The sequence below is a fragment of the Hydractinia symbiolongicarpus genome, chromosome 7 (genome assembly GCF_029227915.1).
Source record: "Hydractinia symbiolongicarpus strain clone_291-10 chromosome 7, HSymV2.1, whole genome shotgun sequence".
Lineage (NCBI taxonomy): Eukaryota > Metazoa > Cnidaria > Hydrozoa > Anthoathecata > Hydractiniidae > Hydractinia > Hydractinia symbiolongicarpus.
The window spans coordinates 9,903,786-9,924,048 of NC_079881.1; the positions used below are offsets into that span (position 1 = coordinate 9,903,786).

At 47.9% G+C, this 20,263-nt stretch overlaps 70 non-coding genes across 70 annotated transcripts; 52 read left to right on the top strand and 18 right to left on the bottom strand.

The window, feature by feature from the left end:
- Nucleotides 1-132: 132 nt before the first annotated feature.
- Trnav-uac (transfer RNA valine (anticodon UAC)) lies at nt 133-205 on the top strand. The gene has a single exon. It is a non-coding gene; the product is annotated as a tRNA-Val (tRNA).
- Nucleotides 206-747: 542 nt separating this feature from the next.
- On the top strand, nt 748-820 carry Trnav-uac (transfer RNA valine (anticodon UAC)). Its single transcript has one exon. It is a non-coding gene; the product is annotated as a tRNA-Val (tRNA).
- A 380-nt stretch (nt 821-1,200) lies between these two features.
- Trnav-cac (transfer RNA valine (anticodon CAC)) lies at nt 1,201-1,272 on the bottom strand. Its single transcript has one exon. It is a non-coding gene; the product is annotated as a tRNA-Val (tRNA).
- Nucleotides 1,273-1,363: 91 nt separating this feature from the next.
- On the top strand, nt 1,364-1,436 carry Trnav-uac (transfer RNA valine (anticodon UAC)). The gene has a single exon. It is a non-coding gene; the product is annotated as a tRNA-Val (tRNA).
- A 380-nt stretch (nt 1,437-1,816) lies between these two features.
- Trnav-cac (transfer RNA valine (anticodon CAC)) lies at nt 1,817-1,888 on the bottom strand. Its single transcript has one exon. It is a non-coding gene; the product is annotated as a tRNA-Val (tRNA).
- Nucleotides 1,889-1,979: 91 nt separating this feature from the next.
- On the top strand, nt 1,980-2,052 carry Trnav-uac (transfer RNA valine (anticodon UAC)). Its single transcript has one exon. It is a non-coding gene; the product is annotated as a tRNA-Val (tRNA).
- Nucleotides 2,053-2,595: 543 nt separating this feature from the next.
- On the top strand, nt 2,596-2,668 carry Trnav-uac (transfer RNA valine (anticodon UAC)). The gene has a single exon. It is a non-coding gene; the product is annotated as a tRNA-Val (tRNA).
- A 243-nt stretch (nt 2,669-2,911) lies between these two features.
- Trnam-cau (transfer RNA methionine (anticodon CAU)) lies at nt 2,912-2,984 on the top strand. The gene has a single exon. It is a non-coding gene; the product is annotated as a tRNA-Met (tRNA).
- A 227-nt stretch (nt 2,985-3,211) lies between these two features.
- On the top strand, nt 3,212-3,284 carry Trnav-uac (transfer RNA valine (anticodon UAC)). The gene has a single exon. It is a non-coding gene; the product is annotated as a tRNA-Val (tRNA).
- Nucleotides 3,285-3,324: 40 nt separating this feature from the next.
- Trnaq-cug (transfer RNA glutamine (anticodon CUG)) lies at nt 3,325-3,396 on the top strand. The gene has a single exon. It is a non-coding gene; the product is annotated as a tRNA-Gln (tRNA).
- Nucleotides 3,397-3,664: 268 nt separating this feature from the next.
- Trnav-cac (transfer RNA valine (anticodon CAC)) lies at nt 3,665-3,737 on the bottom strand. The gene has a single exon. It is a non-coding gene; the product is annotated as a tRNA-Val (tRNA).
- A 91-nt stretch (nt 3,738-3,828) lies between these two features.
- On the top strand, nt 3,829-3,901 carry Trnav-uac (transfer RNA valine (anticodon UAC)). Its single transcript has one exon. It is a non-coding gene; the product is annotated as a tRNA-Val (tRNA).
- Nucleotides 3,902-4,445: 544 nt separating this feature from the next.
- On the top strand, nt 4,446-4,518 carry Trnav-uac (transfer RNA valine (anticodon UAC)). Its single transcript has one exon. It is a non-coding gene; the product is annotated as a tRNA-Val (tRNA).
- Nucleotides 4,519-5,060: 542 nt separating this feature from the next.
- On the top strand, nt 5,061-5,133 carry Trnav-uac (transfer RNA valine (anticodon UAC)). The gene has a single exon. It is a non-coding gene; the product is annotated as a tRNA-Val (tRNA).
- A 543-nt stretch (nt 5,134-5,676) lies between these two features.
- Nucleotides 5,677-5,749, top strand: Trnav-uac (transfer RNA valine (anticodon UAC)). Its single transcript has one exon. It is a non-coding gene; the product is annotated as a tRNA-Val (tRNA).
- A 243-nt stretch (nt 5,750-5,992) lies between these two features.
- Nucleotides 5,993-6,065, top strand: Trnam-cau (transfer RNA methionine (anticodon CAU)). Its single transcript has one exon. It is a non-coding gene; the product is annotated as a tRNA-Met (tRNA).
- A 64-nt stretch (nt 6,066-6,129) lies between these two features.
- Nucleotides 6,130-6,201, bottom strand: Trnav-cac (transfer RNA valine (anticodon CAC)). The gene has a single exon. It is a non-coding gene; the product is annotated as a tRNA-Val (tRNA).
- A 91-nt stretch (nt 6,202-6,292) lies between these two features.
- Trnav-uac (transfer RNA valine (anticodon UAC)) lies at nt 6,293-6,365 on the top strand. Its single transcript has one exon. It is a non-coding gene; the product is annotated as a tRNA-Val (tRNA).
- A 40-nt stretch (nt 6,366-6,405) lies between these two features.
- Nucleotides 6,406-6,477, top strand: Trnaq-cug (transfer RNA glutamine (anticodon CUG)). Its single transcript has one exon. It is a non-coding gene; the product is annotated as a tRNA-Gln (tRNA).
- A 432-nt stretch (nt 6,478-6,909) lies between these two features.
- Trnav-uac (transfer RNA valine (anticodon UAC)) lies at nt 6,910-6,982 on the top strand. The gene has a single exon. It is a non-coding gene; the product is annotated as a tRNA-Val (tRNA).
- Nucleotides 6,983-7,362: 380 nt separating this feature from the next.
- Nucleotides 7,363-7,434, bottom strand: Trnav-cac (transfer RNA valine (anticodon CAC)). Its single transcript has one exon. It is a non-coding gene; the product is annotated as a tRNA-Val (tRNA).
- Nucleotides 7,435-7,525: 91 nt separating this feature from the next.
- Trnav-uac (transfer RNA valine (anticodon UAC)) lies at nt 7,526-7,598 on the top strand. Its single transcript has one exon. It is a non-coding gene; the product is annotated as a tRNA-Val (tRNA).
- Nucleotides 7,599-7,638: 40 nt separating this feature from the next.
- On the top strand, nt 7,639-7,710 carry Trnaq-cug (transfer RNA glutamine (anticodon CUG)). The gene has a single exon. It is a non-coding gene; the product is annotated as a tRNA-Gln (tRNA).
- Nucleotides 7,711-7,978: 268 nt separating this feature from the next.
- On the bottom strand, nt 7,979-8,050 carry Trnav-cac (transfer RNA valine (anticodon CAC)). Its single transcript has one exon. It is a non-coding gene; the product is annotated as a tRNA-Val (tRNA).
- Nucleotides 8,051-8,141: 91 nt separating this feature from the next.
- Nucleotides 8,142-8,214, top strand: Trnav-uac (transfer RNA valine (anticodon UAC)). The gene has a single exon. It is a non-coding gene; the product is annotated as a tRNA-Val (tRNA).
- Nucleotides 8,215-8,254: 40 nt separating this feature from the next.
- On the top strand, nt 8,255-8,326 carry Trnaq-cug (transfer RNA glutamine (anticodon CUG)). Its single transcript has one exon. It is a non-coding gene; the product is annotated as a tRNA-Gln (tRNA).
- A 430-nt stretch (nt 8,327-8,756) lies between these two features.
- On the top strand, nt 8,757-8,829 carry Trnav-uac (transfer RNA valine (anticodon UAC)). The gene has a single exon. It is a non-coding gene; the product is annotated as a tRNA-Val (tRNA).
- A 380-nt stretch (nt 8,830-9,209) lies between these two features.
- Nucleotides 9,210-9,281, bottom strand: Trnav-cac (transfer RNA valine (anticodon CAC)). The gene has a single exon. It is a non-coding gene; the product is annotated as a tRNA-Val (tRNA).
- Nucleotides 9,282-9,372: 91 nt separating this feature from the next.
- Nucleotides 9,373-9,445, top strand: Trnav-uac (transfer RNA valine (anticodon UAC)). The gene has a single exon. It is a non-coding gene; the product is annotated as a tRNA-Val (tRNA).
- A 40-nt stretch (nt 9,446-9,485) lies between these two features.
- Nucleotides 9,486-9,557, top strand: Trnaq-cug (transfer RNA glutamine (anticodon CUG)). The gene has a single exon. It is a non-coding gene; the product is annotated as a tRNA-Gln (tRNA).
- Nucleotides 9,558-9,825: 268 nt separating this feature from the next.
- Trnav-cac (transfer RNA valine (anticodon CAC)) lies at nt 9,826-9,898 on the bottom strand. Its single transcript has one exon. It is a non-coding gene; the product is annotated as a tRNA-Val (tRNA).
- A 91-nt stretch (nt 9,899-9,989) lies between these two features.
- Nucleotides 9,990-10,062, top strand: Trnav-uac (transfer RNA valine (anticodon UAC)). The gene has a single exon. It is a non-coding gene; the product is annotated as a tRNA-Val (tRNA).
- A 40-nt stretch (nt 10,063-10,102) lies between these two features.
- On the top strand, nt 10,103-10,174 carry Trnaq-cug (transfer RNA glutamine (anticodon CUG)). The gene has a single exon. It is a non-coding gene; the product is annotated as a tRNA-Gln (tRNA).
- Nucleotides 10,175-10,606: 432 nt separating this feature from the next.
- On the top strand, nt 10,607-10,679 carry Trnal-uag (transfer RNA leucine (anticodon UAG)). Its single transcript has one exon. It is a non-coding gene; the product is annotated as a tRNA-Leu (tRNA).
- A 242-nt stretch (nt 10,680-10,921) lies between these two features.
- On the top strand, nt 10,922-10,994 carry Trnam-cau (transfer RNA methionine (anticodon CAU)). Its single transcript has one exon. It is a non-coding gene; the product is annotated as a tRNA-Met (tRNA).
- A 228-nt stretch (nt 10,995-11,222) lies between these two features.
- Nucleotides 11,223-11,295, top strand: Trnal-uag (transfer RNA leucine (anticodon UAG)). The gene has a single exon. It is a non-coding gene; the product is annotated as a tRNA-Leu (tRNA).
- Nucleotides 11,296-11,335: 40 nt separating this feature from the next.
- On the top strand, nt 11,336-11,407 carry Trnaq-cug (transfer RNA glutamine (anticodon CUG)). Its single transcript has one exon. It is a non-coding gene; the product is annotated as a tRNA-Gln (tRNA).
- A 268-nt stretch (nt 11,408-11,675) lies between these two features.
- Nucleotides 11,676-11,748, bottom strand: Trnav-cac (transfer RNA valine (anticodon CAC)). The gene has a single exon. It is a non-coding gene; the product is annotated as a tRNA-Val (tRNA).
- A 91-nt stretch (nt 11,749-11,839) lies between these two features.
- Nucleotides 11,840-11,912, top strand: Trnal-uag (transfer RNA leucine (anticodon UAG)). Its single transcript has one exon. It is a non-coding gene; the product is annotated as a tRNA-Leu (tRNA).
- A 40-nt stretch (nt 11,913-11,952) lies between these two features.
- Nucleotides 11,953-12,024, top strand: Trnaq-cug (transfer RNA glutamine (anticodon CUG)). Its single transcript has one exon. It is a non-coding gene; the product is annotated as a tRNA-Gln (tRNA).
- Nucleotides 12,025-12,292: 268 nt separating this feature from the next.
- On the bottom strand, nt 12,293-12,365 carry Trnav-cac (transfer RNA valine (anticodon CAC)). Its single transcript has one exon. It is a non-coding gene; the product is annotated as a tRNA-Val (tRNA).
- Nucleotides 12,366-12,456: 91 nt separating this feature from the next.
- On the top strand, nt 12,457-12,529 carry Trnav-uac (transfer RNA valine (anticodon UAC)). The gene has a single exon. It is a non-coding gene; the product is annotated as a tRNA-Val (tRNA).
- Nucleotides 12,530-12,569: 40 nt separating this feature from the next.
- On the top strand, nt 12,570-12,641 carry Trnaq-cug (transfer RNA glutamine (anticodon CUG)). Its single transcript has one exon. It is a non-coding gene; the product is annotated as a tRNA-Gln (tRNA).
- A 432-nt stretch (nt 12,642-13,073) lies between these two features.
- On the top strand, nt 13,074-13,146 carry Trnav-uac (transfer RNA valine (anticodon UAC)). Its single transcript has one exon. It is a non-coding gene; the product is annotated as a tRNA-Val (tRNA).
- Nucleotides 13,147-13,526: 380 nt separating this feature from the next.
- Nucleotides 13,527-13,598, bottom strand: Trnav-cac (transfer RNA valine (anticodon CAC)). The gene has a single exon. It is a non-coding gene; the product is annotated as a tRNA-Val (tRNA).
- A 91-nt stretch (nt 13,599-13,689) lies between these two features.
- Nucleotides 13,690-13,762, top strand: Trnav-uac (transfer RNA valine (anticodon UAC)). Its single transcript has one exon. It is a non-coding gene; the product is annotated as a tRNA-Val (tRNA).
- A 40-nt stretch (nt 13,763-13,802) lies between these two features.
- On the top strand, nt 13,803-13,874 carry Trnaq-cug (transfer RNA glutamine (anticodon CUG)). Its single transcript has one exon. It is a non-coding gene; the product is annotated as a tRNA-Gln (tRNA).
- Nucleotides 13,875-14,142: 268 nt separating this feature from the next.
- On the bottom strand, nt 14,143-14,215 carry Trnav-cac (transfer RNA valine (anticodon CAC)). The gene has a single exon. It is a non-coding gene; the product is annotated as a tRNA-Val (tRNA).
- Nucleotides 14,216-14,306: 91 nt separating this feature from the next.
- On the top strand, nt 14,307-14,379 carry Trnav-uac (transfer RNA valine (anticodon UAC)). Its single transcript has one exon. It is a non-coding gene; the product is annotated as a tRNA-Val (tRNA).
- A 544-nt stretch (nt 14,380-14,923) lies between these two features.
- On the top strand, nt 14,924-14,996 carry Trnav-cac (transfer RNA valine (anticodon CAC)). Its single transcript has one exon. It is a non-coding gene; the product is annotated as a tRNA-Val (tRNA).
- Nucleotides 14,997-15,036: 40 nt separating this feature from the next.
- Nucleotides 15,037-15,108, top strand: Trnaq-cug (transfer RNA glutamine (anticodon CUG)). Its single transcript has one exon. It is a non-coding gene; the product is annotated as a tRNA-Gln (tRNA).
- A 268-nt stretch (nt 15,109-15,376) lies between these two features.
- On the bottom strand, nt 15,377-15,449 carry Trnav-cac (transfer RNA valine (anticodon CAC)). Its single transcript has one exon. It is a non-coding gene; the product is annotated as a tRNA-Val (tRNA).
- A 91-nt stretch (nt 15,450-15,540) lies between these two features.
- Trnav-uac (transfer RNA valine (anticodon UAC)) lies at nt 15,541-15,613 on the top strand. Its single transcript has one exon. It is a non-coding gene; the product is annotated as a tRNA-Val (tRNA).
- A 40-nt stretch (nt 15,614-15,653) lies between these two features.
- Nucleotides 15,654-15,725, top strand: Trnaq-cug (transfer RNA glutamine (anticodon CUG)). The gene has a single exon. It is a non-coding gene; the product is annotated as a tRNA-Gln (tRNA).
- Nucleotides 15,726-16,157: 432 nt separating this feature from the next.
- Trnav-uac (transfer RNA valine (anticodon UAC)) lies at nt 16,158-16,230 on the top strand. The gene has a single exon. It is a non-coding gene; the product is annotated as a tRNA-Val (tRNA).
- Nucleotides 16,231-16,610: 380 nt separating this feature from the next.
- On the bottom strand, nt 16,611-16,683 carry Trnav-cac (transfer RNA valine (anticodon CAC)). Its single transcript has one exon. It is a non-coding gene; the product is annotated as a tRNA-Val (tRNA).
- A 91-nt stretch (nt 16,684-16,774) lies between these two features.
- On the top strand, nt 16,775-16,847 carry Trnav-uac (transfer RNA valine (anticodon UAC)). Its single transcript has one exon. It is a non-coding gene; the product is annotated as a tRNA-Val (tRNA).
- Nucleotides 16,848-16,887: 40 nt separating this feature from the next.
- Trnaq-cug (transfer RNA glutamine (anticodon CUG)) lies at nt 16,888-16,959 on the top strand. The gene has a single exon. It is a non-coding gene; the product is annotated as a tRNA-Gln (tRNA).
- A 432-nt stretch (nt 16,960-17,391) lies between these two features.
- Nucleotides 17,392-17,464, top strand: Trnav-uac (transfer RNA valine (anticodon UAC)). Its single transcript has one exon. It is a non-coding gene; the product is annotated as a tRNA-Val (tRNA).
- A 380-nt stretch (nt 17,465-17,844) lies between these two features.
- Trnaa-ugc (transfer RNA alanine (anticodon UGC)) lies at nt 17,845-17,917 on the bottom strand. Its single transcript has one exon. It is a non-coding gene; the product is annotated as a tRNA-Ala (tRNA).
- Nucleotides 17,918-18,324: 407 nt separating this feature from the next.
- On the top strand, nt 18,325-18,397 carry Trnam-cau (transfer RNA methionine (anticodon CAU)). Its single transcript has one exon. It is a non-coding gene; the product is annotated as a tRNA-Met (tRNA).
- Nucleotides 18,398-18,461: 64 nt separating this feature from the next.
- Nucleotides 18,462-18,533, bottom strand: Trnav-cac (transfer RNA valine (anticodon CAC)). Its single transcript has one exon. It is a non-coding gene; the product is annotated as a tRNA-Val (tRNA).
- A 91-nt stretch (nt 18,534-18,624) lies between these two features.
- On the top strand, nt 18,625-18,697 carry Trnav-uac (transfer RNA valine (anticodon UAC)). Its single transcript has one exon. It is a non-coding gene; the product is annotated as a tRNA-Val (tRNA).
- A 40-nt stretch (nt 18,698-18,737) lies between these two features.
- On the top strand, nt 18,738-18,809 carry Trnaq-cug (transfer RNA glutamine (anticodon CUG)). The gene has a single exon. It is a non-coding gene; the product is annotated as a tRNA-Gln (tRNA).
- Nucleotides 18,810-19,077: 268 nt separating this feature from the next.
- On the bottom strand, nt 19,078-19,150 carry Trnav-cac (transfer RNA valine (anticodon CAC)). The gene has a single exon. It is a non-coding gene; the product is annotated as a tRNA-Val (tRNA).
- A 91-nt stretch (nt 19,151-19,241) lies between these two features.
- Nucleotides 19,242-19,314, top strand: Trnav-uac (transfer RNA valine (anticodon UAC)). The gene has a single exon. It is a non-coding gene; the product is annotated as a tRNA-Val (tRNA).
- A 242-nt stretch (nt 19,315-19,556) lies between these two features.
- On the top strand, nt 19,557-19,629 carry Trnam-cau (transfer RNA methionine (anticodon CAU)). Its single transcript has one exon. It is a non-coding gene; the product is annotated as a tRNA-Met (tRNA).
- Nucleotides 19,630-19,693: 64 nt separating this feature from the next.
- On the bottom strand, nt 19,694-19,765 carry Trnav-cac (transfer RNA valine (anticodon CAC)). The gene has a single exon. It is a non-coding gene; the product is annotated as a tRNA-Val (tRNA).
- Nucleotides 19,766-19,856: 91 nt separating this feature from the next.
- Nucleotides 19,857-19,929, top strand: Trnav-uac (transfer RNA valine (anticodon UAC)). The gene has a single exon. It is a non-coding gene; the product is annotated as a tRNA-Val (tRNA).
- Nucleotides 19,930-19,969: 40 nt separating this feature from the next.
- Nucleotides 19,970-20,041, top strand: Trnaq-cug (transfer RNA glutamine (anticodon CUG)). The gene has a single exon. It is a non-coding gene; the product is annotated as a tRNA-Gln (tRNA).
- The last annotated feature ends 222 nt before the right edge of the window (nt 20,042-20,263 follow it).

Genomic DNA, 20,263 nt, shown 5'->3' on the forward strand with positions numbered 1-20,263 from the left:
CGCGTGTGAAGCGCACGTGATAACCGCTACACTACGTAATCCAATGAATTTTGGAACCTATGACGAAGGAAAGCAATACAAGGCTAAAATAGCTAGAGAAAAAAGCAAAAACATGTCGCTTGTTAGTTACCAGATTCCGTAGTGTAGTGGTTATCACGTGCGCTTTACACGCGCAAGGTCCCCGGTTCGAGCCCGGGCGGAATCATTGATGTTTCCGCGAAGCGAACCTCGGAAGAGCCTCTGTAGGTTCCATGGTGTAATGGTTAGCACTCAGGACTCTGAATCTTGCGATCCGAGTTCAAGTCTCGGTGGACCCTGTGCCGTTGTTTGTGCCTTGGAAGCACCTATTGGGCGTTTGGAAGCAACGGCACTTCAAATATTTTAGTCATTTGCAAGAAGACATTGTAATAACAACGTTCTTCTGAAATGCATCGGATTAGGGCAAAGTGCCTTGTTGGCGCAGTAGGCAGCGCGTCAGTCTCATAATCTGAAGGTCGAGAGTTCGATCCTCACACAGAGCAAGGCTTTTAAAAGCCGCAGTGAATCAAATGTTTGACGCCTATTACAAAACTAGCAACTCAACAATGATTCCGCCCGAGCTCGAACCGGGACCTTGCGCGTGTGAAGCGCACGTGATAACCGCTACACTACGTAATCCATGAATTTTGGAACCTATGACGAAGGAAAGCAATACAAGGCTAAAATAGCTAGAGAAAAAAGCAAAAACATGTCGCTTGTTAGTTGCCAGATTCCGTAGTGTAGTGGTTATCACGTGCGCTTTACACGCGCAAGGTCCCCGGTTCGAGCCCAGGCGGAATCATTGATGTTTCCGCGAAGCGAACCTCGGAAGAGCCTCTGTAGGTTCCATGGTGTAATGGTTAGCACTCAGGACTCTGAATCTTGCGATCCGAGTTCAAGTCTCGGTGGACCCTGTGCCGTTATTTGTGCCTCGGAAGCACCTATTAGGCGTTTGGAAGCAACGGCACTTCAAATATTTTAGTCATTTGCAAGAAGACATTGTAATAACAACGTTCTTCTGAAATGCATCGGATTAGGGCAAAGTGCCTTGTTGGCGCAGTAGGCAGCGCGTCAGTCTCATAATCTGAAGGTCGAGAGTTCGATCCTCACACAGAGCAAGGCTTATAAAAGCCGCAGTGAATCAAATGTTTGACGCCTATTACAAAACTAGCAACTCAACAATGATTCCGCCCGGGCTCGAACCGGGACCTTGCGCGTGTGAAGCGCACGTGATAACCGCTACACTACGGAATCCAATGAATTTTGTAACCTATGACGAAGGAAAGCAATACCAGGCTAAAATAGCTAGAGAAAAAAGCAAAAACATGTCGCTTGTTAGTTGCCAGATTCCGTAGTGTAGTGGTTATCACGTGCGCTTTACACGCGCAAGGTCCCCGGTTCGAGCCCGGGCGGAATCATTGATGTTTCCGCGAAGCGAACCTCGGAAGAGCCGCTGTAGGTTCCATGGTGTAATGGTTAGCACTCAGGACTCTGAATCCTGCGATCCGTGTTCAAGTCTCGGTGGAACCTGTGCCGTTAGTTGTGCCTCAGAAGCACCTATTGGGCGTTTGGAAGCAACGGCACTTCAAATATTTTAGTCATTTGCAAGAAGACATTGTAATAACAACGTTCTTCTGAAATGCATCGGATTAGGGCAAAGTGCCTTGTTAGCGCAGTAGGCAGCGCCTCAGTCTCATAATCTGAAGGTCGTGAGTTCGATCCTTACACAGGGCAAGGCTTTTAAAAGCCGCAGTGAATCAAATGTTTGACCCCTATTACAAAACTAGCAACTCAACAATGATTCCGCCCGGGCTCGAACCGGGACCTTGCGCGTGTGAAGCGCACGTGATAACCGCTACACTACGGAATCCAATGAATTTTGTAACCTATGACGAAGGAAAGCAATACCAGGCTAAAATAGCTAGAGAAAAAAGCAAAAACATGTCGCTTGTTAGTTGCCAGATTCCGTAGTGTAGTGGTTATCACGTGCGCTTTACACGCGCAAGGTCCCCAGTTCGAGCCCGGGCGGAATCATTGATGTTTCCGCGAAGCGAACCTCGGAAGATCCTCTGTAGGTTCCATGGTGTAATGGTTAGCACTCAGGACTCTGAATCCTACGATCCGAGATCAAGTCTCGGTGGAACCTGTGCCGTTATTTGTGCCTCGGAAGCACCTATTGGGCGTTTGGAGGCAACGGCACTTCAAATATTTTAGTCATTTGCAAGAAGACATTGTAATAACAAAGTTCTTCTGAAATGCATCGGATTAGGGCACATTGCCTTGTTAGCGCAGTAGGCAGCGCGTCAGTCTCATAATCTGAAGGTCGTGAGTTCGATCCTCACACAGGGCTAGGCTTTTAAAAGCCGCAGTGAATCAAATGTTTGACGCCTATTACAAAACTAGAACTCAACAATGATTCCGCCCGGGCTCGAACCGGGGACCTTGCGCGTGTGAAGCGCACGTGATAACCGCTACACTACGTAATCCAATGAATTTTGGAACCTATGACGAAGGAAAGCAATACAAGGCTAAAATAGCTAGAGAAAAAAGCAAAAACATGTCGCTTGTTAGTTGCCAGATTCCGTAGTGTAGTGGTTATCACGTGCGCTTTACACGCGCAAGGTCCCCGGTTCGAGCCCAGGCGGAATCATTGATGTTTCCGCGAAGCGAACCTCGGAAGAGCCTCTGTAGGTTCCATGGTGTAATGGTTAGCACTCAGGACTCTGAATCTTGCGATCCGAGTTCAAGTCTCGGTGGACCCTGTGCCGTTATTTGTGCCTCGGAAGCACCTATTGGGCGTTTGGAAGCAACGGCACTTCAAATGTTTTAGTCATTTGCAAGAAGACATTGTAATAACAACGTTCTTCTGAAATGCATCGGATTAGGGCACAGTGCCTTGTTAGCGCAGTAGGCAGCGCGTCAGTCTCATAATCTGAAGGTCGTGAGTTCGATCCTCACACAGGGCAAGGCTTTTAAAAGCCGCAGTGAATCAAATGTTTGACGCCTATTACAAAACTAGCAACTCAACAATGATTCCGCCCGGGCTCGAACCGGGACCTTGCGCGTGTGAAGCCCACGTGATAACCGCTACACTACGGAATCCAATGAATTTTGTAACCTATGACGAAGGAAAGCAATACCAGGCTAAAATAGCTAGAGAAAAAAGCAAAAACATGTCGCTTGTTAGTTGCCAGATTCCGTAGTGTAGTGGTTATCACGTGCGCTTTACACGCGCAAGGTCCCCGGTTCGAGCCCGGGCGGAATCATTGATGTTTCCGCGAAGCGAACCTCGGAAGATCCTCTGTAGGTTCCATGGTGTAATGGTTAGCACTCAGGACTCTGAATCCTGCGATCCGAGTTCAAGTCTCGGTGGAACCTGTGCCGTTATTTGTGCCTCGGAAGCACCTATTGGGCGTTTGGAGGCAACGGCACTTCAAATATTTTAGTCATTTGCAAGAAGACATTGTAATAACAACGTTCTTCTAAAATGCATCGGATTAGGGCACATTGCCTTGTTAGCGCAGTAGGCAGCGCGTCAGTCTCATAATCTGAAGGTCGTGAGTTCGATCCTCACACAGGGCTAGGCTTTTAAAAGCCGCAGTGAATCAAATGTTTGACGCCTATTACAAAACTAGCAACTCAACAATGATTCCGCCCGGGCTCGAACCGGGGACCTTGCGCGTGTGAAGCGCACGTGATAACCGCTACACTACGGAATCCAATGAATTTTGTAACCTATGACGAAGGAAAGCAATACAAGGCTCAAATAGCTAGAGAAAAAAGCAAAAACATGTCGCTTGTTAGTTGCCAGATTCCGTAGTGTAGTGGTTATCACGTGCGCTTTACACGCGCAAGGTCCCCGGTTCGAGCCCGGGCGGAATCATTGATGTTTCCGCGAAGCGAACCTCGGAAGAGCCTCTGTAGGTACCATGGTGTAATGGTTAGCACTCAGGACTCTGAATCCTGCAATCCGAGTTCAAGTCTCGGTGGAACCTGTGCCGTTATTTGTGCCTCGGAAGCACCTATTAGGCGTTTGGAAGCAACGGCGCTTCAAATATTTTAGTCATTTGCAAGAAGACATTGTAATAACAACTTTCTTCTGAAATGCATCGGATTAGGGCAAAGTGCCTTGTTGGCGCAGTAGGCAGCGCGTCAGTCTCATAATCTGAAAGTCGAGAGTTCGATCCTCACACAGAGCAAGGCTTTTAAAAGCCGCAGTGAATCAAATGTTTGACGCCTATTACAAAACTAGCAACTCAACAATGATTCCGCCCGAGCTCGAACCGGGGACCTTGCGCGTGTGAAGCGCACGTGATAACCGCTACACTACGTAATCCAATGAATTTTGGAACCTATGACGAAGGAAAGCAATACAAGGCTAAAATAGCTAGAGAAAAAAGCAAAAACATGTCGCTTGTTAGTTACCAGATTCCGTAGTGTAGTGGTTATCACGTGCGCTTTACACGCGCAAGGTCCCCGGTTCGAGCCCGGGCGGAATCATTGATGTTTCCGCGAAGCGAACCTCGGAAGAGCCTCTGTAGGTTCCATGGTGTAATGGTTAGCACTCAGGACTCTGAATCTTGCGATCCGAGTTCAAGTCTCGGTGGACCCTGTGCCGTTGTTTGTGCCTTGGAAGCACCTATTGGGCGTTTGGAAGCAACGGCACTTCAAATATTTTAGTCATTTGCAAGAAGACATTGTAATAACAACGTTCTTCTGAAATGCATCGGATTAGGGCAAAGTGCCTTGTTGGCGCAGTAGGCAGCGCGTCAGTCTCATAATCTGAAGGTCGAGAGTTCGATCCTCACACAGAGCAAGGCTTTTAAAAGCCGCAGTGAATCAAATGTTTGACGCCTATTACAAAACTAGCAACTCAACAATGATTCCGCCCGAGCTCGAACCGGGACCTTGCGCGTGTGAAGCGCACGTGATAACCGCTACACTACGTAATCCATGAATTTTGGAACCTATGACGAAGGAAAGCAATACAAGGCTAAAATAGCTAGAGAAAAAAGCAAAAACATGTCGCTTGTTAGTTGCCAGATTCCGTAGTGTAGTGGTTATCACGTGCGCTTTACACGCGCAAGGTCCCCGGTTCGAGCCCAGGCGGAATCATTGATGTTTCCGCGAAGCGAACCTCGGAAGAGCCTCTGTAGGTTCCATGGTGTAATGGTTAGCACTCAGGACTCTGAATCTTGCGATCCGAGTTCAAGTCTCGGTGGACCCTGTGCCGTTATTTGTGCCTCGGAAGCACCTATTAGGCGTTTGGAAGCAACGGCACTTCAAATGTTTTAGTCATTTGCAAGAAGACATTGTAATAACAACGTTCTTCTGAAATGCATCGGATTAGGGCAAAGTGCCTTGTTGGCGCAGTAGGCAGCGCGTCAGTCTCATAATCTGAAGGTCGAGAGTTCGATCCTCACACAGAGCAAGGCTTTTAAAAGCCGCAGTGAATCAAATGTTTGACGCCTATTACAAAACTAGCAACTCAACAATGATTCCGCCCGAGCTCGAACCGGGACCTTGCGCGTGTGAAGCGCACGTGATAACCGCTACACTACGTAATCCAATGAATTTTGGAACCTATGACGAAGGAAAGCAATACAAGGCTAAAATAGCTAGAGAAAAAAGCAAAAACATGTCGCTTGTTAGTTGCCAGATTCCGTAGTGTAGTGGTTATCACGTGCGCTTTACACGCGCAAGGTCCCCGGTTCGAGCCCAGGCGGAATCATTGATGTTTCCGCGAAGCGAACCTCGGAAGAGCCTCTGTAGGTTCCATGGTGTAATGGTTAGCACTCAGGACTCTGAATCTTGCGATCCGAGTTCAAGTCTCGGTGGACCCTGTGCCGTTATTTGTGCCTCGGAAGCACCTATTAGGCGTTTGGAAGCAACGGCACTTCAAATATTTTAGTCATTTGCAAGAAGACATTGTAATAACAACGTTCTTCTGAAATGCATCGGATTAGGGCACAGTGCCTTGTTAGCGCAGTAGGCAGCGCGTCAGTCTCATAATCTGAAGGTCGTGAGTTCGATCCTCACACAGGGCAAGGCTTTTAAAAGCCGCAGTGAATCAAATGTTTGACGCCTATTACAAAACTAGCAACTCAACAATGATTCCGCCCGGGCTCGAACCGGGACCTTGCGCGTGTGAAGCGCACGTGATAACCGCTACACTACGGAATCCAATGAATTTTGTAACCTATGACGAAGGAAAGCAATACCAGGCTAAAATAGCTAGAGAAAAAAGCAAAAACATGTCGCTTGTTAGTTGCCAGATTCCGTAGTGTAGTGGTTATCACGTGCGCTTTACACGCGCAAGGTCCCCGGTTCGAGCCCGGGCGGAATCATTGATGTTTCCGCGAAGCGAACCTCGGAAGATCCTCTGTAGGTTCCATGGTGTAATGGTTAGCACTCAGGACTCTGAATCCTGCGATCCGAGTTCAAGTCTCGGTGGAACCTGTGCCGTTATTTGTGCCTCGGAAGCACCTATTGGGCGTTTGGAGGCAACGGCACTTCAAATATTTTAGTCATTTGCAAGAAGACATTGTAATAACAACGTTCTTCTGAAATGCATCGGATTAGGGCACATTGCCTTGTTGGCGCAGTAGGCAGCGCGTCAGTCTCATAATCTGAAGGTCGAGAGTTCGATCCTCACACAGAGCAAGGCTTTTAAAAGCCGCAGTGAATCAAATGTTTGACGCCTATTACAAAACTAGCAACTCAACAATGATTCCGCCCGAGCTCGAACCGGGAACCTTGCGCGTGTGAAGCGCACGTGATAACCGCTACACTACGTAATCCAATGAATTTTGGAACCTATGACGAAGGAAAGCAATACAAGGCTAAAATAGCTAGAGAAAAAAGCAAAAACATGTCGCTTGTTAGTTGCCAGATTCCGTAGTGTAGTGGTTATCACGTGCGCTTTACACGCGCAAGGTCCCCGGTTCGAGCCCGGGCGGAATCATTGATGTTTCCGCGAAGCGAACCTCGGAAGAGCCTCTGTAGGTTCCATGGTGTAATGGTTAGCACTCAGGACTCTGAATCTTGCGATCCGAGTTCAAGTCTCGGTGGACCCTGTGCCGTTATTTGTGCCTTGGAAGCACCTATTGGGCGTTTGGAAGCAACGGCACTTCAAATATTTTAGTCATTTGCAAGAAGACATTGTAATAACAACGTTCTTCTGAAATGCATCGGATTAGGGCACAGTGCCTTGTTAGCGCAGTAGGCAGTGCCTCAGTCTCATAATCTGAAGGTCGTGAGTTTGATCCTTACACAGGGCAAGGCTTTTAAAAGCCGCAGTGAATCAAATGTTTGACGCCTATTACAAAACTAGCAACTCAACAATGATTCCGCCCGGGCTCGAACCGGGACCTTGCGCGTGTGAAGCGCACGTGATAACCGCTACACTACGGAATCCAATGAATTTTGTAACCTATGACAAAGGAAAGCAATACCAGGCTAAAATAGCTAGAGAAAAAAGCAAAAACATGTCGCTTGTTAGTTGCCAGATTCCGCAGTGTAGTGGTTATCACGTGCGCTTTACACGCGCAAGGTCCCCGGTTCGAGCCCGGGCGGAATCATTGATGTTTCCGCGAAGCGAACCTCGGAAGAGCCTCTGTAGGTTCCATGGTGTAATGGTTAGCACTCAGGACTCTGAATCCTGCGATCCGAGTTCAAGTCTCGGTGGAACCTGTGCCGTTAGTTGTGCCTCAGAAGCACCTATTGGGCGTTTGGAAGCAACGGCACTTCAAATATTTTAGTCATTTGCAAGAAGACATTGTAATAACAACGTTCTTCTGAAATGCATCGGATTAGGGCACAGTGCCTTGTTAGCGCAGTAGGCAGCGCCTCAGTCTCATAATCTGAAGGTCGTGAGTTCGATCCTTACACAGGGCAAGGCTTTTAAAAGCCGCAGTGAATCAAATGTTTGACCCCTATTACAAAACTAGCAACTCAACAATGATTCCGCCCGGGCTCGAACCGGGACCTTGCGCGTGTGAAGCGCACGTGATAACCGCTACACTACGGAATCCAATGAATTTTGTAACCTATGACGAAGGAAAGCAATACCAGGCTAAAATAGCTAGAGAAAAAAGCAAAAACATGTCGCTTGTTAGTTGCCAGATTCCGTAGTGTAGTGGTTATCACGTGCGCTTTACACGCGCAAGGTCCCCGGTTCGAGCCCGGGCGGAATCATTGATGTTTCCGCGAAGCGAACCTCGGAAGATCCTCTGTAGGTTCCATGGTGTAATGGTTAGCACTCAGGACTCTGAATCCTACGATCCGAGTTCAAGTCTCGGTGGAACCTGTACCGTTATTTGTGCCTCGGAAGCACCTATTGGGCGTTGGAGGCAACGGCACTTCAAATATTTTAGTCATTTGCAAGAAGACATTGTAATAACAACGTTCTTCTGAAATGCATCGGATTAGGGCACAGTGCCTTGTTAGCGCAGTAGGCAGCGCCTCAGTCTCATAATCTGAAGGTCGTGAGTTCGATCCTTACACAGGGCAAGGCTTTTAAAAGCCGCAGTGAATCAAATGTTTGACCCCTATTACAAAACTAGCAACTCAACAATGATTCCGCCCGGGCTCGAACCGGGACCTTGGGCGTGTGAAGCGCACGTGATAACCGCTACACTACGGAATCCAATGAATTTTGTAACCTATGACGAAGGAAAGCAATACAAGGCTAAAATAGCTAGAGAAAAAAGCAAAAACATGTCGCTTGTTAGTTGCCAGCTTCCGTAGTGTAGTGGTTATCACGTGCGCTTTACACGCGCAAGGTCCCCGGTTCGAGCCCAGGCGGAATCATTGATGTTTCCGCGAAGTGAACCTCGGAAGAGCCTCTGTAGGTTCCATGGTGTAATGGTTAGCACTCAGGACTCTGAATCTTGCGATCCGAGTTCAAGTCTCGGTGGTCCCTGTGCCGTTATTTGTGCCTCGGAAGCACCTATTGGGCGTTTGGAAGCAACGGCACTTCAAATATTTTAGTCATTTGCAAGAAGACATTGTAATAACAACGTTCTTCTGAAATGCATCGGATTAGGGCACAGTGCCTTGTTAGCGCAGTAGGCAGCGCGTCAGTCTCATAATCTGAAGGTCGTGAGTTCGATCCTCACGCAGGGCAAGGCTTTTAAAAGCCGCAGTGAATCAAATGTTTGACGCCTATTAAAAAACTAGCAACTCAACAATGATTCCGCCCGGGCTCGAACCGGGACCTTGCGCGTGTGAAGCGCACGTGATAACCGCTACACTACGGAATCCAATGAATTTTGTAACCTATGACGAAGGAAAGCAATACCAGGCTAAAATAGCTAGAGAAAAAAGCAAAAACATGTCGCTTGTTAGTTGCCAGATTCCGTAGTGTAGTGGTTATCACGTGCGCTTTACACGCGCAAGGTCCCCGGTTCGAGCCCGGGCGGAATCATTGATGTTTCCGCGAAGCGAACCTCGGAAGATCCTCTGTAGGTTCCATGGTGTAATGGTTAGCACTCAGGACTCTGAATCCTGCGATCCGAGTTCAAGTCTCGGTGGAACCTGTGCCGTTATTTGTGCCTCGGAAGCACCTATTGGGCGTTTGGAGGCAACGGCACTTCAAATATTTTAGTCATTTGCAAGAAGACATTGTAATAACAACGTTCTTCTGAAATGCATCGGATTAGGGCACATTGCCTTGTTAGCGCAGTAGGCAGCGCGTAAGTCTCATAATCTGAAGGTCGTGAGTTCGATCCTCACACAGGGCTAGGCTTTTAAAAGCCGCAGTGAATCAAATGTTTGACGCCTATTACAAAACTAGCAACTCAACAATGATTCCGCCCGGGCTCGAACCGGGGACCTTGCGCGTGTGAAGCGCACGTGATAACCGCTACACTACGGAATCCAATGAATTTTGTAACCTATGACGAAGGAAAGCAATACAAGGCTAAAATAGCTAGAGAAAAAAGCAAAAACATGTCGCTTGTTAGTTGCCAGATTCCGTAGTGTAGTGGTTATCACGTGCGCTTTACACGCGCAAGGTCCCCGGTTCGAGCCCGGGCGGAATCATTGATGTTTCCGCGAAGCGAACCTCGGAAGAGCCTCTGTAGGTTCCATGGTGTAATGGTTAGCACTCAGGACTCTGAATCCTGCAATCCGAGTTCAAGTCTCGGTGGAACCTGTGCCGTTATTTGTGCCTCGGAAGCACCTATTAGGCGTTTGGAAGCAACGGCGCTTCAAATATTTTAGTCATTTGCAAGAAGACATTGTAATAACAACGTTCTTCTGAAATGCATCGGATTAGGGGAAAGTGCCTTGTTGGCGCAGTAGGCAGCGCGTCAGTCTCATAATCTGAAGGTCGAGAGTTCGATCCTCACACAGGGCAAGGCTTTTAAAAGCCGCAGTGAATCAAATGTTTGACGCCTATTACAAAACTAGCAACTCAACAATGATTCCGCCCGAGCTCGAACCGGGAACCTTGCGCGTGTGAAGCGCACGTGATAACCGCTACACTACGTAATCCAATGAATTTTGGAACCTATGACGAAGGAAAGCAATACAAGGCTAAAATAGCTAGAGAAAAAAGCAAAAACATGTCGCTTGTTAGTTGCCAGATTCCGTAGTGTAGTGGTTATCACGTGCGCTTTAGACGCGCAAGGTCCCCGGTTCGAGCCCGGGCGGAATCATTGATGTTTCCGCGAAGCGAACCTCGGAAGATCCTCTGTAGGTTCCATGGTGTAATGGTTAGCACTCAGACTCTGAATCCTGCGATCCGAGTTCAAGTCTCGGTGGAACCTGTGCCGTTATTTGTGCCTCGGAAGCACCTATTGGGCGTTTGGAGGCAACGGCACTTCAAATATTTTAGTCATTTGCAAGAAGACATTGTAATAACAACGTTCTTCTGAAATGCATCGGATTAGTGCACATTGCCTTGTTAGCGCAGTAGGCAGCGCGTCAGTCTCATAATCTGAAGGTCGTGAGTTCGATCCTCACACAGGGCAAGGCTTTTAAAAGCCGCAGTGAATCAAATGTTTGACGCCTATTACAAAACTAGCAACTCAACAATGATTCCGCCCGAGCTCGAACCGGGAACCTTGCGCGTGTGAAGCGCACGTGATAACCGCTACACTACGTAATCCAATGAATTTTGGAACTTATGACGAAGGAAAGCAATACAAGGCTAAAATAGCTAGAGAAAAAAGCAAAAACATGTCGCTTGTTAGTTGCCAGATTCCGTAGTGTAGTGGTTATCACGTGCGCTTTAGACGCGCAAGGTCCCCGGTTCGAGCCCGGGCGGAATCATTGATGTTTCCGCGAAGCGAACCTCGGAAGATCCTCTGTAGGTTCCATGGTGTAATGGTTAGCACTCAGGACTCTGAATCCTGCGATCCGAGTTCAAGTCTCGGTGGAACCTGTGCCGTTATTTGTGCCTCGGAAGCACCTATTGGGCGTTTGGAGGCAACGGCACTTCAAATATTTTAGTCATTTGCAAGAAGACATTGTAATAACAACGTTCTTCTGAAATGCATCGGATTAGTGCACATTGCCTTGTTAGCGCAGTAGGCAGCGCGTCAGTCTCATAATCTGAAGGTCGTGAGTTCGATCCTCACACAGGGCTAGGCTTTTAAAAGCCGCAGTGAATCAAATGTTTGACGCCTATTACAAAACTAGCAACTCAACAATGATTCCGCCCGGGCTCGAACCGGGGACCTTGCGCGTGTGAAGCGCACGTGATAACCGCTACACTACGGAATCCAATGAATTTTGTAACCTATGACGAAGGAAAGCAATACAAGGCTAAAATAGCTAGAGAAAAAAGCAAAAACATGTCGCTTGTTAGTTGCCAGATTCCGTAGTGTAGTGGTTATCACGTGCGCTTTAGACGCGCAAGGTCCCCGGTTCGAGCCCGGGCGGAATCATTGATGTTTCCGCGAAGCGAACCTCGGAAGATCCTCTGTAGGTTCCATGGTGTAATGGTTAGCACTCAGGACTCTGAATCCTGCGATCCGAGTTCAAGTCTCGGTGGAACCTGTGCCGTTATTTGTGCCTCGGAAGCACCTATTGGGCGTTTGGAGGCAACGGCACTTCAAATATTTTAGTCATTTGCAAGAAGACATTGTAATAACAACGTTCTTCTGAAATGCATCGGATTAGTGCACATTGCCTTGTTAGCGCAGTAGGCAGCGCGTCAGTCTCATAATCTGAAGGTCGTGAGTTCGATCCTCACACAGGGCTAGGCTTTTAAAAGCCGCAGTGAATCAAATGTTTGACGCCTATTACAAAACTAGCAACTCAACAATGATTCCGCCCGGGCTCGAACCGGGGACCTTGCGCGTGTGAAGCGCACGTGATAACCGCTACACTACGGAATCCAATGAATTTTGTAACCTATGACGAAGGAAAGCAATACAAGGCTAAAATAGCTAGAGAAAAAAGCAAAAACATGTCGCTTGTTAGTTGCCAGATTCCGTAGTGTAGTGGTTATCACGTGCGCTTTACACGCGCAAGGTCCCCGGTTCGAGCCCGGGCGGAATCATTGATGTTTCCGCGAAGCGAACCTCGGAAGAGCCTCTGTAGGTTCCATGGTGTAATGGTTAGCACTCAGGACTCTGAATCCTGCAATCCGAGTTCAAGTCTCGGTGGAACCTGTGCCGTTATTTGTGCCTCGGAAGCACCTATTGGGCGTTTGGAAGCAACGGCGCTTCAAATATTTTAGTCATTTGCAAGAAGACATTGTAATAACAACGTTCTTCTGAAATGCATCGGATTAGGGCAAAGTGCCTTGTTGGCGCAGTAGGCAGCGCGTCAGTCTCATAATCTGAAGGTCGAGAGTTCGATCCTCACACAGAGCAAGGCTTTTAAAAGCCGCAGTGAATCAAATGTTTGACGCCTATTACAAAACTAGCAACTCAACAATGATTCCGCCCGAGCTCGAACCGGGAACCTTGCGCGTGTGAAGCGCACGTGATAACCGCTACACTACGTAATCCAATGAATTTTGGAACCTATGAAGAAGGAAAGCAATACAAGGCTAAAATAGCTAGAGAAAAAAGCAAAAACATGTCGCTTGTTAGTTGCCAGATTCCGTAGTGTAGTGGTTATCACGTGCGCTTTACACGCGCAAGGTCCCCGGTTCGAGCCCGGGCGGAATCATTGATGTTTCCGCGAAGCGAACCTCGGAAGAGCCTCTGTAGGTTCCATGGTGTAATGGTTAGCACTCAGGACTCTGAATCTTGCGATCCGAGTTCAAGTCTCGGTGGACCCTGTGCCGTTATTTGTGCCTTGGAAGCACCTATTGGGCGTTTGGAAGCAACAGCACTTCAAATATTTTAGTCATTTGCAAGAAGACATTGTAATAACAACGTTCTTCTGAAATGCATCGGATTAGGGCACAGTGCCTTGTTAGCGCAGTAGGCAGCGCCTCAGTCTCATAATCTGAAGGTCGTGAGTTCGATCCTTACACAGGGCAAGGCTTTTAAAAGCCGCAGTGAATCAAATGTTTGACCCCTATTACAAAACTAGCAACTCAACAATGATTCCGCCCGGGCTCGAACCGGGACCTTGCGCGTGTGAAGCGCACGTGATAACCGCTACACTACGGAATCCAATGAATTTTGTAACCTATGACGAAGGAAAGCAATACCAGGCTAAAATAGCTAGAGAAAAAAGCAAAAACATGTCGCTTGTTAGTTGCCAGATTCCGTAGTGTAGTGGTTATCACGTGCGCTTTACACGCGCAAGGTCCCCGGTTCGAGCCCGGGCGGAATCATTGATGTTTCCGCGAAGCGAACCTCGGAAGATCCTCTGTAGGTTCCATGGTGTAATGGTTAGCACTCAGGACTCTGAATCCTACGATCCGAGTTCAAGTCTCGGTGGAACCTGTGCCGTTATTTGTGCCTCGGAAGCACCTATTGGGCGTTTGGAGGCAACGGCACTTCAAATATTTTAGTCATTTGCAAGAAGACATTGTAATAACAACGTTCTTCTGAAATGCATCGGATTAGGGCACATTGCCTTGTTAGCGCAGTAGGCAGCGCGTCAGTCTCATAATCTGAAGGTCGTGAGTTCGATCCTCACACAGGGCTAGGCTTTTAAAAGCCGCAGTGAATCAAATGTTTGACGCCTATTACAAAACTAGCAACTCAACAATGATTCCGCCCGGGCTCGAACCGGGGACCTTGCGCGTGTGAAGCGCACGTGATAACCGCTACACTACGGAATCCAATGAATTTTGTAACCTATGACGAAGGAAAGCAATACAAGGCTAAAATAGCTAGAGAAAAAAGCAAAAACATGTCGCTTGTTAGTTGCCAGATTCCGTAGTGTAGTGGTTATCACGTGCGCTTTACACGCGCAAGGTCCCCGGTTCGAGCCCGGGCGGAATCATTGATGTTTCCGCGAAGCGAACCTCGGAAGAGCCTCTGTAGGTTCCATGGTGTAATGGTTAGCACACAAGACTCTGAATCCTGCGATCCGAGTTCAAGTCTCGGTGGAACCTGTGCCGTTATTTGTGCCTCGGAAGCACCTATTGGGCGTTTGGAAGCAACGGCGCTTCAAATATTTTAGTCATTTGCAAGAAGACATTGTAATAACAACGTTCTTCTGAAATGCATCGGATTAGGGCAAAGTGCCTTGTTGGCGCAGTAGGCAGCGCGTCAGTCTCATAATCTGAAGGTCGAGAGTTCGTTCCTCACACAGAGCAAGGCTTTTAAAAGCCGCAGTGAATCAAATGTTTGACGCCTATTACAAAACTAGCAACTCAACAATGATTCCGCCCGAGCTCGAACCGGGAACCTTGCGCGTGTGAAGCGCACGTGATAACCGCTATACTACGTAATCCAATGAATTTTGGAACCTATGACGAAGGAAAGCAATACAAGGCTAAAATAGCTAGAGAAAAAAGCAAAAACATGTCGCTTGTTAGTTGCCAGATTCCGTAGTGTAGCGGTTATCACGTGCGCTTCACACGCGCAAGGTCCCCGGTTCGAGCCCGGGCGGAATCATTGATGTTTCCGCGAAGCGAACCTCGGAAGATCCTCTGTAGGTTCCATGGTGTAATGGTTAGCACTCAGGACTCTGAATCCTGCGATCCGAGTTCAAGTCTCGGTGGAACCTGTGCCGTTATTTGTGCCTCGGAAGCACCTATTGGGCGTTTGGAGGCAACGGCACTTCAAATATTTTAGTCATTTGCAAGAAGACATTGTAATAACAACGTTCTTCTGAAATGCATCGGATTAGGGCACATTGCCTTGTTAGCGCAGTAGGCAGCGCGTCAGTCTCATAATCTGAAGGTCGTGAGTTCGATCCTCACACAGGGCTAGGCTTTTAAAAGCCGCAGTGAATCAAATGTTTGACGCCTATTACAAAACTAGCAACTCAACAATGATTCCGCCCGGGCTCGAACCGGGGACCTTGCGCGTGTGAAGCGCACGTGATAACCGCTACACTACGGAATCCAATGAATTTTGTAACCTATGACGAAGGAAAGCAATACAAGGCTAAAATAGCTAGAGAAAAAAGCAAAAACATGTCGCTTGTTAGTTGCCAGATTCCGTAGTGTAGTGGTTATCACGTGCGCTTTACACGCGCAAGGTCCCCGGTTCGAGCCCGGGCGGAATCATTGATGTTTCCGCGAAGCGAACCTCGGAAGAGCCTCTGTAGGTTCCATGGTGTAATGGTTAGCACTCAGGACTCTGAATCCTGCAATCCGAGTTCAAGTCTCGGTGGAACCTGTGCCGTTATTTGTGCCTCGGAAGCACCTATTGGGCGTTTGGAAGCAACGGCGCTTCAAATATTTTAGTCATTTGCAAGAAGACATTGTAATAACAACGTTCTTCTGAAATGCATCGGATTAGGGCAAAGTGCCTTGTTGGCGCAGTAGGCAGCGCGTCAGTCTCATAATCTGAAGGTCGAGAGTTCGATCCTCACACAAAGCAAGGCTTTTAAAAGCCGCAGTGAATCAAATGTTTGACGCCTATTACAAAACTAGCAACTCAACAATGATTCCGCCCGAGCTCGAACCGGGAACCTTGCGCGTGTGAAGCGCACGTGATAACCGCTACACTACGTAATCCAATGAATTTTGGAACCTATGACGAAGGAAAGCAATACAAGGCTAAAATAGCTAGAGAAAAAAGCAAAAACATGTCGCTTGTTAGTTGCCAGATTCCGTAGTGTAGTGGTTATCACGTGCGCTGTACACGCGCAAGGTCCCCGGTTCGAGCCCGGGCGGAATCATTGATGTTTCCGCGAAGCGAACCTCGGAAGAGCCTCTGTAGGTTCCATGGTGTAATGGTTAGCACTCAGGACTCTGAATCTTGCAATCCGAGTTCAAGTCTCGGTGGACCCTGTGCCGTTATTTGTGCCTTGGAAGCACCTATTGGGCGTTTGGAAGCAACGGCACTTCAAATATTTTAGTCATTTGCAAGAAGACATTGTAATAACAACGTTCTTCTGAAATGCATCGGATTAGGGCACATTGCCTTGTTAGCGCAGTAGGCAGCGCGTCAGTCTCATAATCTGAAGGTCGTGAGTTCGATCCTCACACAGGGCTAGGCTTTTAAAAGCCGCAGTGAATCAAATGTTTGACGCCTATTACAAAACTAGCAACTCAACAATGATTCCGCCCGGGCTCGAACCGGGGATCTTGCGCGTGTGAAGCGCACGTGATAACCGCTACACTACGGAATCCAATGAATTTTGTAACCTATGACGAAGGAAAGCAATACAAGGCTAAAATAGCTAGAGAAAAAAGCAAAAACATGTCGCTTGTTAGTTGCCAGATTCCGTAGTGTAGTGGTTATCACGTGCGCTTTACACGCGCAAGGTCCCCGGTTCGGGCCCGGGCGGAATCATTGATGTTTCCGCGAAGCGAACCTCGGAAGAGCCTCTGTAGGTTCCATGGTGTAATGGTTAGCACTCAGGACTCTGAATCCTGCGATCCGAGTTCAAGTCTCGGTGGAACCTGTGCCGTTATTTGTGCCTCGGAAGCACCTATTGGGCGTTTGGAAGCAACGGCGCTTCAAATATTTTAGTCATTTGCAAGAAGACATTGTAATAACAACGTTCTTCTGAAATGCATCGGATTAGGGCAAAGTGCCTTGTTGGCGCAGTAGGCAGCGCGTCAGTCTCATAATCTGAAGGTCGAGAGTTCGATCCTCACACAGAGCAAGGCTTTTAAAAGCCGCAGTGAATCAAATGTTTGACGCCTATTACAAAACTAGCAACTCAACAATGATTCCGCCCGAGCTCGAACCGGGAACCTTGCGCGTGTGAAGCGCACGTGATAACCGCTACACTACGTAATCCAATGAATTTTGGAACCTATGACGAAGGAAAGCAATACAAGGCTAAAATAGCTAGAGAAAAAAGCAAAAACATGTCGCTTGTTAGTTGCCAGATTCCGTAGTGTAGTGGTTATCACGTGCGCTTTACACGCGCAAGGTCCCCGGTTCGAGCCCGGGCGGAATCATTGATGTTTCCGCGAAGCGAACCTCGGAAGAGCCTCTGTAGGTTCCATGGTGTAATGGTTAGCACTCAGCACTCTGAATCTTGCGATCCGAGTTCAAGTCTCGGTGGACCCTGTGCCGTTATTTGTGCCTTGGAAGCACCTATTGGGCGTTTGGAAGCAACGGCACTTCAATTATTTTAGTCATTTGCAAGAAGACATTGTAATAACAACGTTCTTCTGAAATGCATCGGATTAGGGCACAGTGCCTTGTTAGCGCAGTAGGCAGCGCGTCAGTCTCATAATCTGAAGATCGTGAGTTCGATCCTCACACAGGGCAAAGCTTTTAAAAGCCGCAGTGAATCAAATGTTTGACGCCTATTACAAAACTAGCAACTCAACAATGATTCCTCCCGTGCTCGAACCGGGGACCTTGCGCGTGCAAAGCGCACGTGATAACCGCTACACTACGGAATCCAATGAATTTTGGAACCGATGACAAAGGAAAGCAATACAAGGCTAAAATAGCTAGAGAAAAAAGCAAAAACATGTCGCTTGTTAGTTTCCAGATTCCGTAGTGTAGTGGTTATCACGTGCCCTTAACACGCCCAAGGTCCCCGGTTCGAGCCCGGGCGGAATCATTGATGTTTCCGCGAAGCGAATCTCGGAAAGAGCCTCTGTAGGTTCCATGTTGTAATGGTTAGCACTCAGGTCTCTGAATCCTGCGATCCGAGTTCAAGTCTCGGTGGAACCTGTGCCGGTATTTGTGCTTTGGAAGCACCTATGGGGCGTTTGGAAGCAACGGCACTTCAAATTTTCAGTCATTTGCAAGAAGACATTGTAATAAAAACGTTCTTCTGAAATGCATCGGATTAGGGCACAGTGCCTTGTTAGCGCAGTAGGCAGCGCGTCAGTCTCATAATCTGAAGGTCGTGAGTTCGATCCTCACACAGGGCAAGGCTTTTAAAAGCCGCAGTGAATCAAATGTTTGACGCCTATTACAAAACTAGCAACTCAACAATGATTCCGCCCGGGCTCGAACCGGGACCTTGCGCGTGTGAAGCGCACGTGATAACCGCTACACTACGGAATCCAATGAATTTTGTAACCTATGACGAAGGAAAGCAATACCAGGCTAAAATAGCTAGAGAAAAAAGCAAAAACATGTCGCTTGTTAGTTGCCAGATTCCGTAGTGTAGTGGTTATCACGTGCGCTTTACACGCGCAAGGTCCCCGGTTCGAGCCCGGGCGGAATCATTGATGTTTCCGCGAAGCGAACCTCGGAAGATCCTCTGTAGGTTCCATGGTGTAATGGTTAGCACTCAGGACTCTGAATCCTGCGATCCGAGTTCAAGTCTCGGTGGAACCTGTGCCGTTATTTGTGCCTCGGAAGCACCTATTGGGCGTTTGGAGGCAACGGCACTTCAAATATTTTAGTCATTTGCAAGAAGACATTGTAATAACAACGTTCTTCTGAAATGCATCGGATTAGGGCACATTGCCTTGTTAGCGCAGTAGGCAGCGCGTCAGTCTCATAATCTGAAGGTCGTGAGTTCGATCCTCACACAGGGCTAGGCTTTTAAAAGCCGCAGTGAATCAAATGTTTGACGCCTATTACAAAACTAGCAACTCAACAATGATTCCGCCCGGGCTCGAACCGGGGACCTTGCGCGTGTGAAGCGCACGTGATAACCGCTACACTACGGAATCCAATGAATTTTGTAACCTATGACGAAGGAAAGCAATACAAGGCTAAAATAGCTAGAGAAAAAAGCAAAAACATGTCGCTTGTTAGTTGCCAGATTCCGTAGTGTAGTGGTTATCACGTGCGCTTTACACGCGCAAGGTCCCCGGTTCGAGCCCGGGCGGAATCATTGATGTTTCCGCGAAGCGAACATCGGAAGAGCCTCTGTAGGTTCCATGGTGTAATGGTTAGCACTCAGGACTCTGAATCTTGCGATCCGAGTTCAAGTCTCGGTGGACCCTGTGCCGTTATTTGTGCTTTGGAAGCACCTATGGGGCGTTTGGAAGCAACGGCACTTCAAATTTTCAGTCATTTGCAAGAAGACATTGTAATAACAACGTTCTTCTGAAATGCATCGGATTAGGGCACAGTGCCTTGTTAGCGCAGTAGGCAGCGCGTCAGTCTCATAATCTGAAGGTCGTGAGTTCGATCCTCACACAGGGCAAGGCTTTTAAAAGCCGCAGTGAATCAAATGTTTGACGCCTATTACAAAACTAGCAACTCAACAATGATTCCGCCCGGGCTCGAACCGGGACCTTGCGCGTGTGAAGCGCACGTGATAACCGCTACACTACGGAATCCAATGAATTTTGTAACCTATGACGAAGGAAAGCAATACCAGGCTAAAATAGCTAGAGAAAAAAGCAAAAACATGTCGCTTGTTAGTTGCCAGATTCCGTAGTGTAGTGGTTATCACGTGCGCTTTACACGCGCAAGGTCCCCGGTTCGAGCCCGGGCGGAATCATTGATGTTTCCGCGAAGCGAACCTCGGAAGATCCGCTGTAGGTTCCATGGTGTAATGGTTAGCACTCAGGACTCTGAATCCTGCGATCCGAGTTCAAGTCTCGGTGGAACCTGTGCCGTTATTTGTGCCTCGGAAGCACCTATTGGGCGTTTGGAGGCAACGGCACTTCAAATATTTTAGTCATTTGCAAGAAGACATTGTAATAACAACGTTCTTCTGAAATGCATCGGATTAGGGCACATTGCCTTGTTAGCGCAGTAGGCAGCGCGTCAGTCTCATAATCTGAAGGTCGTGAGTTCGATCCTCACACAGGGCTAGGCTTTTAAAAGCCGCA